At 40.4% G+C, this 15,611-nt stretch overlaps 1 protein-coding gene across 6 annotated transcripts in view; it reads right to left on the reverse strand.

Annotated features, from left to right (window-relative positions):
- LOC124280569 (glutamate receptor ionotropic, kainate 2-like) overlaps window positions 1-15,611 on the reverse strand; it is a 120,984-nt gene that overhangs the window by 56,023 nt on the left and 49,350 nt on the right. The window contains exon 1 of one of the 6 annotated variants that reach the window (XM_046716526.1): window positions 7,858-8,593. The exons of the other annotated variants lie outside the window; for them this stretch is intronic. The gene's annotated coding sequence lies outside the window, so the exon portion shown is untranslated. Of the gene's footprint in view, window positions 1-7,857; window positions 8,594-15,611 lie in introns of those variants that run through there. 6 annotated transcript variants of the gene reach the window in all.

The following is a 15,611-nucleotide window of genomic DNA, read 5'->3' on the forward strand; positions in this document are numbered from 1 at the left end:
CTCCCGGCTGCTAATTTCAGCTGTTCCTTGCATATGCACACATCTGTCAAACTTGGCGCAGTTCTAAACACTGCTGTGACCTAAGAGGGAATCCAATTATCTATTCCGTCAATTTGTTCTCTCTGTGTCCACACTTTGTCTCATATTGCTATATTGTATCTCGTCAACAATGGTACTATAATAGATACCAGGAATTGCCAGTCGAATCAAGGATATGTCTTGTTAATGATCCCCAGATCAGCACCACACACGTGCTGATGGGTCTAAAAAATGTCTTAAAGGTCAACGACATTGGCGTTCTTCCCTCGTTTGATAAGGCAAGATAAATTTCTATTTCTTTTGCAAAATTGCAGTTTATTCACTCAATTTGTCGAGTGTCGATTGTTTTTCTTAATCTTCGAATGCAATGTTCTGTATCAATGCGAGCTCAGTTGATGTTTACCCATTCACAATCACGGAGTGTGATTGCGTTAGGCACCGCTAAGAAGCTAAAAACGTCTTAAGGGATTAAACATACGTCAAATGTATTTACTGCTTTCAGTGTTTTTAGGGAATGTTTTTCACTCCTTACCAAAAGAAAGCTTTTGCACGGCTTCTCTACACACATTAAGGACTTATTCTCAGCAAACTATGTCACTACACATTCACAGCGTCTAACAAAATATAGCAACATGGTACAATCGCTCATATTAAGGTTTACCTGAACTTTAATTTAACTATGTCATGAAAACACTGGGAATGTACTTTAAGGTTACATTGGTTACTATACCTCCTTTTCACGAGTCATCCTAAGTCATCCATAGTAACCAGTGTCAGATGGCAAGATTAATCTGTACCTTAATTTCATGAAGACCTTTAAGTGGGCGAGTCAGTTAAGATGGGCAGTTAAGAAGAAGATCCTTGAAAGTCCCCACGTGATAAAGATTAATCCACGGGTCATGTAAAGAATTGATGCTAATCATGATGTCTGAAACTTCATCAATCTTATAATCATATTTCCATTTTTTTGATGAAATGCCTATTGTTGGCTTCCATTTCGTATTCACAAACATAACAGCAGAACCATGAATGCAGGGGAGTCCATATTTGAGCTAACATTTTTAATCTTGGAAGCATTAGTGTTGACGCCGTCCTGTTGCAATACTTCTGGTGGCCATTTGCCTCCTTCATAGAACTAGTAAACATGCCAGCCATGAACCTTGGTATTTTCAAGACGTTTAGTTTCAAAGCAAGTTTAGGCATCTTGACGATAGTGTTCAGGTTGTGTTTATGTCTGCACACGTTATCGAAAACGTAAAATCCAAGCATGATGATTTCATCATGATTTCGTACGATCAGAACGATACACGATAACAATTATCCTGTATAATATAGTTGAATTTACGGTTATTGATTTTCCACATTACACATGTAACCTTTTGTAGGTACACATGTTTGTTGACATAAATTATTTGGTTTCCCTCTATTTGATGCACCCAAAACATATGACTACTGCTACTGCTGCTGCTGGTGGTATTGCTACTGCTACTGAAGCTTCGTCTACTGCTGCTGCTGCTGCTGCTGCTGCTGCTGCTACTACTACTACTACTACTACTACTACTACTACTACTACTACGACTTCTTGGCAACGTCTACAGTGCAAGACTCCTCAGTACACCACAAATCATAGCTTCCAAGCACACGTCACGCGTATTCTCAGCTCCCTGGAGTTCATAATGCCATCTAAATGTCAAGAACCAAGGTAAAACTTGAAAATGGCGAAAGCAACAACCAGTATTCATATTATTAAAAGGTTAGATTTCAGAAGCCACTACAATTAATGTCACGTGGTAGTGGTGGGTTGGCAACTACATCGACGGTAATAATCACAACCGACATCAACCATCACCTTCAATTATGGACCATCAGGGGATGATTATATTTGATATACAGTTACTGCCGTTATGACTTACATGGCAACACTCTGGGCAAAGCCCATGCACTGCCTGCTAATAATCTATAATTACAGAATATTAATCGGCATGTGTCTAAAAATAGACCGGACCTATGGATAAAGTGGAATATAATGATCAAGTTTCAGTCCGAATCCCACAGGTCCATGTCTACCAGGAATAAGATGAGAAGGGATATTGAATCTAAGTGTGATTACCATTTATTGTGTTATGATTTGATTTAACAGACCTGATACTCCAACATATTTGTACAATACGTCTTATAACGGGGAATATAATATCAGTTCCGCATGTGCCAAGCTCCAGTGAACATTAAACTCACTTAGCTTAAATCACTTTGGTGTAACGTTATACGTCCTTTTTGCCGAAAAGAATACGTCATGCCGGACAATAAGTGAATACTGGGATTTTCCACGGATTTCCAGAGAATATTCAAAACAAATTTGGCATCAGATCCTACCACCACAAAATATTTGTTCACAGGCTGACCCGGCGAATGTTTGTCTCCTTGTTTTCTCAAAGATATTGATTTGCTACTCCTTGGAGAGGAACCTGGTGTTTATGTTTAAGCATCGATCCCCGTCACCGATTATTAAATCTGGTTCCATCTTGTGGGCGTTAATATGGCTACTTGTTTATACTTATAGTTATTTTTTAAAGAGAATCGTAAATGGTCCAACATAAAAACGAAAAGAAAAGAGAAATCTATTACGTGGCGTTTCTTTCAAATGCATATCTAACTGCAGTTTCTTTAAATCCATAATGTACGGCTTCAAGCAGGCTATTCATTTAGGCCTCATATGTATGTTCCATTTACCATGTTTACATGATAAAACTACCAACCGCTAGTCTGTTAATATGTAAGATGAATGTTCTTACATACCAATAAAATATAACACTATGGAGACTTACGTTTGTGAAAATGATGGTGGTCTGATATACGGGATGCGTATATAAAGGATGGTGATACCATTTGGAGTGTTTTCTATTGCGTACAAGTGCTATTCCGATCAGCACATGCATTTTTCAAATGTGCTATCTTTAGGTTCAAAGGGCATTCACATGGCAATACTAAGAAAGGCTTGGGATTTTATGCAGAAACGTTTTCGTCCCCAGAAACTGCATCTTGTATCTAACTCGAGGACATCAATTGTCACAGTGTCTCTGTGGATTTAGCCTTGTGTTTGGTATATTGACGAATGAGAAACACTGAAGATTTTTCAACTGGGATTTTTGCGATTCAGCACAAATGAAAGGCAGTATGTCGTTGACGTATTGATCTTTTTAAAGCACTATGCAAAAACGCGAGAGGCTAAAACGGTTGGATAATGCAATTTACCAGCAACTGAATAGATAATTCGGCCTCTGTTTGTCGTTGCTTTACTGATTTACAGCGTTTTCTTTCCAAGTGGGGCATAATTTCATTTGAAGCGATTCAGTTACCTCGAGGGATAAAATTTGAGTCAGGTCCTCGGCATCAAAGTAACTTTCTTATTCTTTCCCGAATTGTGTCTGTTGATGTTCTTCTGGATAGTAATAGTTGGTAGGCTAGCCAGGAAGTTATCACTGCGATTGTGGCGATCAAAGATAGTCACAGACATGACCTTGTAACTATATATACATAATATGTCTATGATGTCCCTGCGCTAAAATTCCTACAGACAAAACACCTCTTGAAAAAAGTCATCACCCTTTTCAAGCTAAGCAGGCGATAGTCAGCTTTGGTTCGCTTCATGACTTTTGTGTCGAGTTCATCAATGCTGATTTTAAACATAACACATACGTCAGTCGGATGTAGGTAGAGTATAGGGTGTTCTGATATTGACGTATTTTAAATGCACTTGAAATGCATTTGACAGTTACTGATTATTCATGACTATCAATTAATATTCCAATTATCATCACTTTGTGGCAGTGGCACAGAAGTCTGAATTCTACCAGACGCAGCCTGGGGTTCTTGAATCATCCCAATTACCCGCTTGATGTATATGTCTATCGCCTGGCCCGAGAACAAGCTGTGGTATTTTTACAAGAATGCAATGATTCATGTTGTGGGTCTCGAGGAATCTGTTCCGTTCATTTTGTGTGGTGTTTGTTCATGCGACAGAGATAGGAGTATCTGTACTCATTACGCCTGGACATTTTGGTGTGTCCTTTTCTCACTATAAACCGGCTTCTTGGTACAGTGGATATGGAGTCTGACAGGAGAGGAGAAGGTCGGCGGTCAGTAACCCTGACGGGGGCAACACTAACCGTATTGTACTAACCGACTGTCTGAGTGGAGTATCAATGTTAAATCACAGCATGTTTTTCAAGCATTGTGTGCTATCATTAGCCATTAATCCGACGTAGTACAAGAAGGTACACACAAGTGCACGTAGGTCGCTACAAATGTAAAACATTCCTGGACATTAAACCTCTTCCCCCCACCTCTAAGAATATTGCAAACAAACATCACTACCAAAATATCGCGTCGAAAACATACTACTAAAGGAATATATAGAAACAGAACAAGAATAAGGTCTTCTGACGTCATAAATGACCTCATGTAGACGTGTATCCACCACACTACCTTTATCTGTCTTGTATCATGAAATCACTGTTTGGCATATGTGCAACGTAAGTAAAAACGTTAAAAACGTCTTCAGCGGCATCGATGTGAATTGAAAACCAAGTAAAGGTCGTCCAGATGACGTCAATGACGTCATTGGTATTTTAACCTACACAAATACAGAACAAGCCATTACGTGCGCAATATATACAGATTGCAATACCCTCTCATTCCTACAAGCCACTCTAGTGTGTTAGACGAGTACTATCGGCGTTATGGCAACTGTATCTCCATTAACCTTGGAGTATGTGAGCACAGTATAGTAAGTAAATGGTACCAATTACCATGACGTTTGTAAATGGCAACTGTGACATCTGTGCCTATATATATCTATTATGACGTGAAACAACACACATCACCTACAATGATCAAACAGTGCAATGAAGCATTTAATTAAAAATCATCATATATCAGTTTGATTACCATATTAGAATTGATGAGTTAACACGGAAACATAACCTTTGTAGATAACCACATTTAGTTTATTGCTTTTTGCATCGTATTTCTTGATGTCTTAGAATTACCACTACAAAGGGGAAACCACTCCATAAAAGAAGTCATCAGCCCTTTTCAAGACAATGCCAATGGTGACTCACTTCATGACTTTTGTGTCGAGTTCATAAATGCTGCTTTTAACAAGAACCAAACTGTAGGTCGTGGGTTGAGTGACATGTGTTTTGATATTCACGTACTTCAAATGCACGGAATTGGCGTGACAGTCACTGATTATTCCTGACTATCAATTGATATTCTAATCAACATCACTTTGTGGCAGTGACACAGAAGGTTGAATACTACTGGTGTTGAAGGACTCCAATTACCTGTCTGATGTATATGTCCCTCGCCTAACAAGAGAACAAACTGCAATATCTTTATAATTTTTGCAAAAATGTAATAATTTGTGCAAGAAACCAGAAGCAGTAATACATATTATATAAGGTGGCGTATTCACCTATTCTATTACAATTCATGTGTTGTTATAGTTTTTCAAAAAATTCAAGCATAAATTTCTTCTCGTTAATTTTCTTGATATAAAAAATATTCAAGTTAGTGCAGGTTCCAATGTTCCTGTTTCAATATTATGCGGGTTTGTGCCCAACCGACAACGTCACAGACTACATGACTTGTTACATCCACAGAACATGTGTTTATGTCCTTGTCTGACTGCCGGCGGTCATTGTGGCTTGCCCATAGGGAATAGCGTTCTTTACCTGCTCCTATCTAGCAGCTCGTACCATAGTCCCGTTCCGCTCAGCAAGCAATGATGGGTTTCACCACTTGGACACTTGCACTCGTACTCCGTACCATGTGGCGATTAGGTACATTTTATGTCTTGTATGACATTTAAAAGAATAAACACACAGATAAATTGTATTGCTCACGGATAAATAAACAAACGAATACATAAATAACTAAAAAAATAAATACATAGATAGATAAATAAAAAAAAAAATATATACATGTAAAATACACAGATAAATGAAAGAATAAGGAAGGAAGGAATGTTATTCTGTATGATTACTATCTCTTCCATGGGGATCGACTCAAAAGAACTTATAAAGGACCGGAGCAATGAGCTAAGACTATATTTCATCTGATATATCTTTAATACATAACAGTTGTTTGAAGAGTAAAGAAAACATTAGAGGTCTCTGTCTCAAAATGTCTAAACACATCTGAGTATCAGACCATCTGCAGACCCTCCCTGTGGAACTGGTTACCAAGACACCAGTATGGTACCAGCATCAAGCACTGTAACGGAAAACCTGAATCGGTAGGGTCAATGCGTCAAGAGTCTTATATGAAACATATCAAATATGTATAAGTGTGCCTTGAAAGGACCACGGTAGTCTGAACCAATACATATGTATGGCCAAAGGCATATAAGTCAGGCAAGCATATCCGCTTGGTGCTAAGTAAGAACCATTGTTGTAATATCGACCGGCTGACAGAAGCTCTCGGTTGAGACGCTTGTCTCCCCAAAATCCCACTCTCAACGCCGATCTACACGCTAATGACAGGCTTACTCCCTCGTAGCCTTTATTTACACATATGCTTATCAATATTTAATAACAAATATCTTCGTTTTCTATGAATAGCTTGCCTCGAATAAATCAGACGTATTAACCTGTACAATCTGAAGGAGCGGTGTATCTCTGACCCTGTTTATTGACGAGCACAGATCAAGGTCCTGTATAATACTACAAGGGTGACTTACGGTTTAATGAATTCGTACATCAAATATGTACATGAATGATCAAATATTTGTTATGTAATAACTAGTTATAAGGTTGAAAGAATATGTGGGATACGTGCGTGTATTTGAGACGTTTGGGTTGGACGGAGATCAAGAAAGTAACAGGTCAAGATGTCAGTCGGTTAAATCCGGTCAATTCAGTCTGACTTAAGGCGTAAGCGTATTAGATGATTGTAAAGCTTCAATGGTCACCCATATCTACAACACACACACACACACACACACACACACACACACACACACACACACACACACACACACACACACACACACACACACACACACTCACTCACTCACTCACTCACTCACTCACTGCATGAGGAGACACACTAATGCTTTCTAAAGAGCAAATCTAACACGGATATTTTCGGCACATTTCTAGAATGCTTCTCTCATCAATGCTCGTGATGTGAATCAATGGATTATCTGGTATAGACACCACCGTCACACATCTGGAATAGTGATGAATGTAACGTTAACCAATATACACTCACACATGTGGTCAGTCACACACACCCACACGCGCGCGCGTGCACACACACACACACACAGACACACATATAACGGTCATATAAGAATAAAATATAAAAATAAGTAAATATAACAATGCATGTGCCGATGTGTCTTTAGTAACCATTCTGCTGTTGTCATCATTCCCATGAAAGGCCCACACTCATATAATAGTGTCCACATATGGCGCTGAGCTAACATTACGCGATCAAGGTCAATCGGTCCAACTACAGAACAATTATACAACCCTCATTTCAGAACACCTGCATTGAGCCTTTGAAGTTCGTTACGTTGTATTGTGCTCTGACACAAGCCATGTGTTCACGGTTGTGCATGTTATCATTGATCCTGACACATTCGAAACATATTAAATTGTTGAGTATTATTATTTTTGACCTGTATACAATACATACGTTATGCATATAGCAATATGAATGTAATATTCAGGTACTATATAGAATTACATCATATCATTATGGATGTTAGAATACGAATGTGTACATCCAAAGCAAAACACAGTGACATACCTTCTACTCGAACTCGTGTTTAATCCGACGCAGATCATGTATATAAATCAAATAATCCACAGGTTGTTGTTAAGTTCGGGGAACATTGGGATGTTGAGTCGATGCCGGTCGCAGACAGACACGATGACTTGCCAGGATACTACCGAACAGTGTATATTCCGAGTTTACAGCACCGCTGACTTAACTGAACGTTGTTTCTCATTTGTTGTATTCACGAAGCACACGTCGTTCTAGTTGCAGACCTTAGCGTAGCCTCATCAAGCCACGCAGCCCATGGATTGCCAGCGACAATATGTACGAATCCATACTTAATAGCTCCCTCAGTCACATCCGCTGCCGGTTAGTTCACTACCATAGAGAAAGGTCAGTTGCGAGTACATAAAGCACTTTACAATGTCGTCCACCTCCCTTGTCCAGTTGTCCAGCACAACATCGTGGGCACCGACAGCTCCCTCCAGCAGATAGTGTTCAACACGCGTATAGATCCCTGTGACGCATCTAGGGCTCTGGTTATACAGCACAGGCAACGGGAGTCGCTTCGCTGCTATAGCATGAATACGTACAATAGTTGAGTCCCAGAAGCTGGTGATAATTGTTGTTGTTCGTTAACTACTAAACGGGTTAGAGCAGCGGTAATAATGGATGGTAACCGTTCATTACAATAGGCCTTGTGCAAACCGATTTAATGAATGATGAGGTAATTGTTACCATTACACGAAATGGCAGTGGAAGGTCTAGTCTGATGATGATACAGCCATGGAGAATAATGGACTGTAACCACTGTCATCACTGCTAGCGTGTCGGCGGCATGGTCTGCTGCTCAACTGATGTGGGTTTGAGATAGTTCTAGGAACAGTCGTTCTTCTTGCAAAATGGCGGTAATTTGTGTCATGAAGACTAGTGTGATTCAGCTAGCCTGCAGCAAGGTTCGGGTTCAGAGGCAGATCGAGACATCCTGGGGGATCCTGCCTCAAGGTGTAGGTATGAAGAGTAATGAATACATTACTTCTTGAGTGTGTACGTACGCATCTGTAATGCATCATGAATGAATTGATATGGCTTATTGATTTGTAATATTTGATAAAGACTTATCCTTAACAGATTTACATTGTTGTAATCAACAAGAATAGGTGTATCTTTAGTGTAATGATTCCATAAAATGACTTTGGAAACAGGGTGAAGTCGTCTAAGGTGCCACGATCTGCGATGCAGAGTTGTATCCTTTATCCAGGATCTGCTTAGCCTGGATCAGTCAACAGTCAACGTGGGTTTTCTCAATACTGGAAACATCAACGACACGAGGCACTGTTTGTGCCTGTCACTCTAACCACGGTGACGCGCCATCTGTCGGATATCACTTACTACCTGTACATTGACAGTTGATGTATTAGGTTGTTCAGTAAAGCGAATTTTTATGTTTTATATTGAACTTGTAGATTGAAAATTGTCACTCAGCCTCACCATATTTCGGTTAGAGCTGCTTCCAGTTTGTTATGCACTTAATATCGTGGTAATAACCTCTCTGGGAGGCTATTAGCGGTATCTTCTGTTACGTACTGGTTATGCTTAGATTGGAGTTGAAAGAAGTATTTCGCACGAATTAAACAAGCCATTTTACCAAAGCGAAATAGAACCATGAACTGATTTTTCAATAACACGTTCAAAGCACCCTTGGATCATTTTAGTATGATTGCGTGTATGGTTTTGTTCCGTCCTAGCCATGTTATGGCAATATAAAAGTTAACGCATTTGCTCCTTTTGGGGAATCGAACCCGGAGCTCGGGTTGACGGACGAAAGGCTTTGCCACTAGGCTACCCAATCGCTCCACATCAGCATGAATGAAACACTGACAATACAAACTACATGTATATTAAACATGCTGCCAGTATTACAGTGTTCCATGTAAGATGACATTTTGCACCATCAGGGCGCGATACCCTCGCATCTGGTGTCACAGCAGTGATATGTTTTAGTTAGACTGATGATGCAGAACGGGCCGCTGTTGGATAACGCCCTCGGGCGTAGAAGCCCCATAGAAAATCTCAGTCCCTAATGTCATGTACTTTCATACTGACATAGAATAAACGACACACTCATCACAACCAGTCAAAGGGAGGTAACCTTGATCCAAAAATAATGGGATTAATGGTCGCCTTTAAAGGGGAGCTCCCCTCCTTTAACAAGTACAAAATCCATGTCTAGGCCTCGTTGTTTGAATTGCAGCTTTCAAAGTGCGACACTGTTTTTGTTCAAATAGAATACAAATTAACTTAATAAACAATAAATATTTAGCCAGCAGATAAGCAACTTGTGTCCATGGGACTTCAAACAAACAGGGAATTTTTTTGCCACTTAAATCGTAAACTTACATCCGACAAAACACCTAAAGGTCATCTCGAAAACGTCTAAATAACCAAAACTAGTTGATCCTATGCATATTACCACATCTGAAAGGCTTAACTATATTGGGTACAGACGTGTATGCGATTTATCCGACTTCGTCACATACAACGTTCAGCATGAAGCATGTATCGGTTCCCATCCAAGCTGCTGACTATTCCTAACGGACGAGTTGTTGCTGTCATGAGCATGTGTTACAAAGTACTAGTATGCAAAGTGTTACCACATTATTACATTGATTCAAGTGACAATTGAAACAATACAATTCCTTCTTTGAGTGACAGAATCTGCTATTTCTAATGCAATGTTTTCAAAAACCCAATCCTCGGATATCAGAAACATCAAAATAAATCAAACTTAAGTGGTTTACGAATAAAGAAACTTGCCCAGATAAAGTAAATAAAAATACGCTGAGAAATAATTTCCGATCGTGTGAGAAATGGTGAAGAAAATGTAAAAGAGTAATCAAGGAATAGGGAACGTCTCTTGTTTGAAGAGAAATGTGAACACAACACATGCTGTGTAAGATTCATGTGATCTGACCTACATGTTTGTGATCTTTGAATCGTGACCAGCTCATAATGGACATACACATGATTGAATTAACGAAATGCAGTGAATTAGCGTTGATGAATGGAGCTCAGCGACCGATAATTGACGTTAATGTCAACAGCAGACCATTCCAGGAAAATTATTAAACCACAATATTGCCGAGTCGTAGTTTAATTGAAATGCTATATCGATTGCATTCTCTCACAACTGAAAGGATAAACACAACCAGGTTTGTACTACCAATATTTTTTTTCTAGTGATAAAAATGTACCCCGCACTGTTCACACTTAAATAGTTGTACATCACTAAATGTTTATATCGGTACTCTATGAGAACATTGATTCAGCATAAGTTGTCCCACTGGAGCAGTAGCTAGTGACTCCGATCCGTCCTTTGGCGTACTGGATCCGGGGTCCCGGTGCTAGATCTCAATCTGTTTCATTTGTATAGGGTTTCACGGGCAGCTGTTTTCAGAACAGACAGATTACTAGCATACATTTCTGAATAAGTGAGCTCCATGACAAACAGATTCATTAATTGTGTTAATATCCAACATCCGTATCCTGTGTCCACGGAATCATATGCATGTGGGTGGACTCAGACAAATCAGTTACTTAAATAACTGCATCGATGCTGGCGTTGATAGGACAGGGAATATGTGATATGTTCGGAGAATGTACATACATATTTTAGTATCTCAACCTTCTCTTTCTACATCTGTTTGTCTCCCATTCTGTTTTTTTCTCTCTCTCTATCACTCCCTCTTTTGTTTCTCTCTCCTTCCATATCCCTATCTTCTCTAATTCGTCGTCGTCATCGTCATCACCACCACCACCACCACCATCATCATCATCACCACCACCGACCGCCTCCGTGGTGTAGTGGTTAGAGCGTCAGCCCGGAGAGCGGAAGGTCGCGGGCTCGATCCCCGACCGCGTCATACCAAAAGACGTTAAAATATGGTACTTGTTGGTCCCCGCCTGGCGCTCGGCATTAATGGGTACAACAAGGACTGGTCGGCTCGGAGTCAGTATAATGTGTCTGAGTGGGGTATTCATGCTTCACTGCGACATGGTATCTCAGTGGGCTAGCACTATAAAACCAGCTTCTATCTGGGCTAGTACAAGCAGCCGCACATACACACGCATGCACGTCGTCATATGAGCGAAATATTCTCAAGCACCACGTTAAACCCAATTTCACATCACCTCAACACCACCACTCTCTCTCCCTCTCTGAACCCCTCTCTCCCCCCCTCCCCCCTCTCTCTCTCCCAAAGACAATACACCATCCAACCGCTCCACCACGCTTTCACAAACACGCATGATAACGCCCCCACTAACAAACCACGCCCAGTATAACCCGATGAAACCAAACGCCAGCGAAGGTAAATGCAAAATGTTACATCAATGTACCTCCGCGAATCAAAAACGGCTGTAATGATAATGATCTAATCTCGTAAAAGGCATTCCAAACAATGGATCTGTACGTCCTAGCGGTTCCAAACAATGTTATAGCTCTAATCCATCAGACCCTCGGGGTATTCCGTGTACGTCGAAGAGCGGAGAAACTGTAAAGTCAGGTGTGTAAAATATTGGGCATTAAAGCGTCTTCTTTTCTCAAGGGGAGACAAAATACATTACTTCGGTCTGCTAAATAAACTATACATCACTAAATCTGGATTTAAGACGTACCAGTCCGAAATTTAGGAGGTTAATACGACACACAGAAAGGGGGACGGAGATAAGACATGAGTTAGACTGAGGAACAGCAGTAAACAAAACGGCCTACAGACTAGCGGCGACTGTGGACTGCATTAGATAATCTATATTGAAACGGTTGCTTCGAATCAGGAACAATTACTATGGTAACGTACTTGTTGTCCATTTCTTCTCCAGCATTTGCAGGTTCCTACCTGCCATACCTTGGATGCATTGCCGTACTAGAGGCGTACAGCAAGAATGAGTAGAAACACACGGAGATATGCATTTCAAGCAGTGGTACAGTGAATAAAAAGTATGGTGACACAACGTTGAAGTGGAGAGGCAATGATCTTTGGTTCTTTGCACCTAGCATGTCGACTGACTTTTGTTGAGTATTAAGCGGGTGTTTGCAATGCGTACCCTAGTTGACTGTGTTTCGTCATACCACGGCAATGATCGTTGCCCTCTCTATCGACTATTGGTCTGTGTGGCATATACTCGAATATACACAGCTGCCGAAGCAGGTATACCTGGTTTCAGGGTTTGGATTCAAACAACGGTTGTTCAGTTATTCTTATACTGACATTCTTCACGCTCCAAATTTATCCGGACACACTTTACCTGTGACATCTGTTTAGCAAATGATGATTGGTTCTATACACCCTCTTTAAGGAGTTCCCCATCAGGAGTATGTACGGTCAACCAATACAACGCAGGTATCATGCTCCTTGCCGCACGTGTATACATATATACTAAGGGAAACAAATAAAGGAACACGACAGCACAAGTGTTCCTTTAATCTTTTCCAGGTTTCTTCACAAGCTCTGTATCGTACTGTGGGTGAGGATCTGAGAATAAGTAGAGGAACACTGCGATGAAGTGGTGTTCCCTTATTTGTTTCACTCAGTATATGTTTCGTATCATGTAAGTGTCGCATCTGAGTGAACAAAATGCTCACCTACCTTCTTGCAATATTCCATTTGCCATTACCGTTTGACTTCATTCTTGATTCACGGCCATGTATATGACATCCTTCATGTATATGATACTTTCAGCCTTATCTCATCTAATGTGGCAATGCTCAGTTGTGGGACATGACATATCACCGTTAAAAAGGACATCTGTCACATCCCCTATCGATACCCATCAGTTTAAACCTTCTTGTATGACAGCAAATGCTGTCAGGACCCTCAATGCTTGCATACTGACATGACGGTACTGCCAGGACTGAGCGGTCTGTTGACGGATTCAGACACAGATAGTGGCAACGTCATCCCGTAAACCAGTGGAATAAACCACACATTCATAATATACTACACTGCCCATTTCTATTGTCGTGCACGTGAATCTTTGTTAACTCGAATAAATAATATTGAACATGTATATCGTTTTAGACGATTTACACAAACATGTGCAACCACGGTGGAATCTGGAGTGAAACTTTAATACATGTATAAAAGCGACATTTTTGACCACGGAAAAATCTGGTAAATTACCTTCACATGATGACGTAAAAAGTATGACCACGGTAGAATCTGGCATAACACTTTCATATGATGACGTAATATATGACCACGGTAGGATCTGGTGTGGAACCCTAACATAATAACGACATATTTGACCACGGTAGAATCTGATGTGCCGTCAGATATAATGGCAACGAATGACCACTTGATATCCGGTACGACCCTACGATATGCTAACGTCATATGATATGACCACGGTACAATCAGTTATGACACCATTATATGCGAGCGCCATATATGACCAGGGTAGCACCCAGTACGACGTCATAATATGACAGTGACCATATATGACCAGGGTAGCATCCAGTACGACGTCATAATATGACAGTGACCATATATGACCAGGGTAGCATCCAGTACGACGTCATAATATGACAGTGACCATATATGACCAGGGTAGCATCCAGTACGACATCATAATATGACAACGTAGAATCAGATATGACACCATAGTATGAAATCGACACTCTATTTTCTCAAACTACGCAGTATGCATTATCCCCAGGGATTACATTAACGAGGTGTATAGTACGTCAAAGATTGTTTGTCCTCTCAAGGTAGCACGAGTCAGAGAGTGTTGAAATACATCTCATAATTGCATGCATGTTTGACAGGATGTAATTTTTTTCTCTCCGGATTTCAACCACGTCTTAGTAAATGCACGTCTATGTATTTCCAATGACAAAAACTATACATAGATCTTGATGTTGCAATAAATCAGACTAATACATTTGACATTATCAAATGCTACTGCAACGGAAATAATTTGAAATTGGAAGCTATTTATAACAGCAAGTAATTATCCCCTTCATACAGAAAGTGTTTTATTACTGGATGAAATAGTTGGATACTTCAAGTTCGTAGAGAACATTTTTATAGGTTACATAAGGACAAAAGACAATAAATAAAAAAACTATCTTATAGACATATTGGCATTATGTTAGGCTATGTTGTATAATGGCATACCTCTGAAAAGGGCTTCCGTTGTGGACAGGTTAAATGTCGGATTTGACACGAGGTTGTATTTTTTTCCAGAAACCACCGCTGTTATTATAATATGTACAAAGTTTCCGCTTGTAGAGTACATTGGCTTTAGGGGTAATATTGAAACTGTAGTCTCGCCTGATGTATGAGGTCAACTGAAGGTCAAAAGTAATTGCCAAATCGTTGTTGCAGAGAAGCCTGAATACATAGCTGAGTGATGGACGGAGGGGCAGTTCCAATACGGCTACCTACTGGCAAACAAGGATAAGTTGAACACCGACCTGACAATTGACCCGTATTAGCATGTATGAGTGCCGCCCACTGGCGCTTGCCATTGTTAGCGAAGGGGCATCAGGTTGTCCGCGATCAAGTGTAGTGCGATCTGCTGCACCTACGTGAAAGTCTTATGCAGCTACGCGCGGAATCAATTTCATCGTCATGTACTGCACGTGCACTAGCCTACATCTGCTCTACCTTTCACAAACCAAATGGGTTTGCTCATTGCCGTGCAGCGCTTACTTCTCGTTAACGCGTTTTCTGCGCCGGTCCAACTTATCCTTGTTTGCCAGTAGGTGGTTATGTCTAAGT

The sequence above is a fragment of the Haliotis rubra genome, unplaced genomic scaffold (assembly GCF_003918875.1).
Source record: "Haliotis rubra isolate DU_JTF1 unplaced genomic scaffold, ASM391887v1 Scf27, whole genome shotgun sequence".
Lineage (NCBI taxonomy): Eukaryota > Metazoa > Mollusca > Gastropoda > Lepetellida > Haliotidae > Haliotis > Haliotis rubra.